A 4,972-nucleotide genomic window follows, 5' to 3' on the forward strand; every position below is an offset into this window, starting at 1 on the left:
TCTCATGATTTTATTTATTGGGCTGGCAAAACTACACAGTCTTAAACTTCCTAAAAAGATATTGTTGCAGTTACATTTAAAAACCTTTTCCCCAATAGAAAGTGCATTTGGAATCCATGGGTCCCATAATAGAATACACATAGAATTTTTATTTTCATTTTGTTACACTGAAAAAAAAACCCTTCAAAACCAATAGAAAAAATGTTCAAAAATAAATAAGCTTTAAATTTCTGCAAGTTAATTCATTCCATATTTAAATAATATTTCCCAAAATATGTTTTATTAATGGTACATTTCTTAAGCCCTTTCTGTCATACTTAAAACAATGTAGTCAGTTCACAGAGGTTGGTAAGACTGTGACAAAGTGCTCGATGCTTGCAAAAATTCTATGCATGTTGACTTGCATTTGTGTGCAAATACAGAACATGAGATGAAATATAATTATATATAATATATAATATATAATATTTTCCCTCACAGAAAGAAATTTCTTTAGAGATACATTCCTCAGCAATCAGACTTGTAAACAATGTCCAAAATCCTGCATGAGTGATGTGTCTATGATGACATATAGGTGTTTTTCATCTCCTGATTTTACCCACTACCCCTTTAGAAGTTAGGCAGCCACATCAACCAAGAAGTTCTGAGTTCATCACAACCACATTTCATTGGTGGCAAAGGACTGAGTGAATACACCATCCTCTAAGTACCCTACACTGCAGCACCTCAGGAACTCTTCAGTTGGTATGGTTGCCTGGCTTCTAAGGTGGGTTTTGGTGGGCATTTGCAGTTTGGGCAATGATGTAATGACTGTGTGGGGGAGCATCCACCACACAGCTTCCCCCCATTGTTGCAAAGGCAACACGGAAAGCCTCCCATGTTGCCGTGGCAGTGACATATGCCACTTGCTCTCCCCTTTTGCCATAGAGCCCCACTGGAAGTAGATGTACACCATACAATGGATTCCATGGTAAAAGAAGAGAACAAGCGGTGTGTGACGGGCAAATCAGCCCACATGATATGGTTGTAAATAGGAATGGCAAAATATTTGAAATTGTAATTCTAGTTTATGGCATTGTAAATATTGAAAAGAATGCCAGACAATCTCAGTACTCACTATCAAGTGATCACTCAAACAATAAAACATGCTAAATGCTTGTATGTAAGGTCTGTAAATGAAACGGACATCCTGAGGAAGCACCTCTTCTAAAACATGTTGAACATATTATCTGTGTAGGCAATTAATTTTAGGAAGAGGTCTTGCAGATTAGACACTAGTTCGTGAAAGTACTAGCATGCCTCCTGGCTGAGAAGAAGGAATTTGTTCTGACAGCCTAAGCAATCCAAAGGAGGCCATACAATTTCAGTGTTGATATTGAGCACCAAGATCTGATGCTCTTTCCTCCTGGGCAACCTGCTACTGATGGTTGTTATCAGACTCTTTCTCTTTGCCTGCATTCTTCTCTGTTATCTCCACTACTTCAATTAAATGCTGACTTAAGTTGGAGAAGGAGGTATGTTGGCTTTTGAAAACACACAAATGAGATAATCTGATCAGTTTAAGACCTATATCAGCTATAGCCAATATCATAAGTGAATCAAAAAGACTGGATTTTTTCCCCACTACCTCTGCTAAGTTTGACTAACATGATCATTTCCCAAGACATGATAAATGATAATCTTATCCTATATGGAGGATGCACTCATAAAGGCAAGGAGCATGACTTGATCTGGATAGAGGCATAGTTTTGAGGATGTATTGATCCAACAGCCTAAATAAAAGGGGAAATGTTACCAAATACTCATAGAATCATAGAATCATAGAATCGTAGAGTTGAAAGAGACCTCACGGGCCATCCAGTCCAATCCCCTGCAAGAAGCAGGAAAATCTCATTCAAAGCACCCCCGACAAGTGGCCATCCAGCCTCTGCTTAAAAGCCTCCAAAGAAGGAGCCTCCAACACAGTCTGGGGCAGAGAGTTCCACTGCCGAACAGCTCTCACAACAACAGTTCTACATTGATAGATGGTAGTCATGTCTCAGTCATCTATGGTTATACTTTATTCTACTCACTTACGATGCAAGGTCCAAGAAAGACTCCAGGAGGCACCATGACATCATACTTACTAGAAAGAAATGATGCTGCTACAGAAGGGCTGGTCAATGGAAATGTAATCGACAGAAACAAGAATGTCTACCTTGCCAGAAAAACTGGCAAATACCACAAACATAGTGAAGGCCATTATAATCCCTTTGAGTATTCCTTTGGAGGAGTGGAAGGGGAAACCCAAAAGAAAGGAGCTATGTTGAGTTCAGAAGGAAGAAAAAAAAAACTGAAGAGGAACTGCAGTTACCAGGGCTGAGGAGCAGGCTCATTTCACATTGAGTAAAGTAATGGTGTTGTGGTTGGACTAGGACTCTGAAGAACAAGAGTTCAAATACTGATTAGTAGTGGAAACACACTGGTTGACCTTGGGCAAGTTATAGTATCTGGCCCCAATGTTCACGCTGTCTAGTGCCACCAAACGCCATACAACTTGGAGACAGAAGGGGCGTTCCCAGTCTCCTTCCACTTTCCCCTCTTCAAGTCATGTGGGTACTGTTACTGACATTGGCAAAGGCTCTGAGTGATGACCAGGAGCTCTATGGCCTCAGCTATGGCAACTATAAACAACACAGATAAGGGTGGCAGTCTAGTGAGTCCAAAATATATTCAACCCCACTGAATAATCTGGGCTTGATCCTACTGCTCCTCCAGTGGCCCTGAGAATAAGAATAATCATGACAGACTGGAAGCACAGGCAAATTCATAAACAGAATAATATGTTGTTGAAGGTTTTCATGGCCAGAATCACTGAGTTGTTGTGCATTTTCTGGGCTGTATAGCCATGTTCCAGAAGCATTTTCTCCCGACGTTTCACCTACATCTATGGCAGGCATCCTCAGAGGTTGTGAGATATATAGATTTCACAACCTCTGAGGATGCTTGCCATAGATCTGGGTGAAATGTCAGGAGAGGATGCTTCTGGAACATGGCCATACAACAGAATAATAGTTACAGTGGATCACATTATGTCTCGGATAGTACAATGTTTTTCTTATCATAACACAGAAGTAAAAAAAAAGAGAAGCTAGGTACACCTCAGCATTCTAGGACAGCTGTTATTTATTTGTAAGATGCATCAGCAGTCTTTTTTGTTAAAGAGCAGGGTATACATACTAGAAAGAAACAAATCATCATCATCGTCATCATCACCATCATCATCATCAGAGTTATTCTCTGGTTTTTATGGACAGATTACCCACTGGAAATATAGTCAAATTAGCCATGTTTGTTAGACTCTAGAACTCATTAAATCATATTTCAGCATAATTTGCAGGCAAAACTCATGCTATGCAGTGCTCATATGTATACTCTGTTCATGCCAAAACTAAAGATAAACTGCATTCATGGAAGACACTTGTGTAATTTTCAGCCCACATGAATCAAACATACTAATGAGTTCAGCTGTGTTATGAATATTTATCTAATGAAATGGCCTATACAGATATTTAACCTGGTTTAAAATGACAAATTCTTCCAAATATCCAAATGATCCATTAATCACTTCTATTTACCATTTTTGAAAGACTGGAATAACAAGACTACAATATCCTAGATTAGAAAACCAACTAAAATGTATTCTAGTAGTATGACCCCTCTTACCTACAAATTTGATACCCACAGTTTCACTTACCGCCACTCCAAAATCATTCCCTCTCCCAGAAGTGTTTGTGGGTTTCTCTAGGTCCTCCAGTGTAGTGCTATGTTGTTCTTCTGGCCAAGTATAGACAAAATATAGGATTCGCCATTATGCATGGTTTCAGGTATCCACTATGTCTGTGTGCGTCCTTAGAATATATCACCTGTGGACAGCTGTATGTTCAAAACAGCATTTGCCATTAGGATCCCATGAGTATGGAGCATGGCTACAACAAAATATCTGGAGGATGCCCTTTCGTGAAACATCAATAGTATTAAAATGAAATGGACCCCATAAATCAGCTGGGTGCTCAGTGATTATGTAGAAAACAACCAAAATGTACCTAAACTCAAAGAATCAGAATTGTCAGTATTTGTCCATCCCTAATACCAGGTAGTTTCATCTCCAGCAATCCTTATCTGAGGCAAACTACTGGTACAATGAGCTGTTTGGCAGTGAGCATGTTTGTAGCCTACCCTATGTTTGGTAATAGCTGCCGTAATTTCCTCAATCTGTTACACCGACTGCTTTTTTTGGCTGGAAGCCCAACAGTTACAGGCTAGAGATCAGAAAGGACTGTGAAAAAATGGAGGTTAATTGAAGTACACAGTTCATCAAAATGAGCTGGCTTTTGTTCTGTGACAGCCTGTGAGGAGTTCTGTGATACAGTGCAAACAGCTACAAGCCAGAATCCAATTGCTAGTTCCAACTAGCATATTCTCATTAAATCAAATATTGAATGGTGAGTCAACACATTGGTAAACCCCACTAATTCATAGGATCTATTCTGGTTAGTACTACCTGTTGTCGAACGAGGTACCTCCCCCCAGAAATTTATAGTTCACCTAGGACACCTAAACAAAATGACATGAAATGATTTCTTCTCCTTCTGCGCCTCCCGTGATGGACCAGCAGCAAACCCCTTTCAGATGCTTATTTGTAATTTTATATTTATTTTCCTAAAACTCCATAAACATGTACTGATTCATACTAGCACATGTATGGACCAAGTCTGCAGCAGCGGATTTCTTGCAGAGGCAACATCTCCAACTTTTTTGAATAAAATGTATCTTTCTCAGTTGCTCCTGCCTATAGTGTATCCTCTTCCTGCAGCCTTTTGGCCACATTATATCTTTTCGTATTATCCTATCCCTCCCTATATCCTTGTATTAACTAAATATGATTTTTGCCAAAAGCAGCCATGAGCCATCACCTCCCATTGACCTCACA

The sequence above is a fragment of the Anolis carolinensis genome, chromosome 2 (assembly GCF_035594765.1).
Source record: "Anolis carolinensis isolate JA03-04 chromosome 2, rAnoCar3.1.pri, whole genome shotgun sequence".
Lineage (NCBI taxonomy): Eukaryota > Metazoa > Chordata > Lepidosauria > Squamata > Dactyloidae > Anolis > Anolis carolinensis.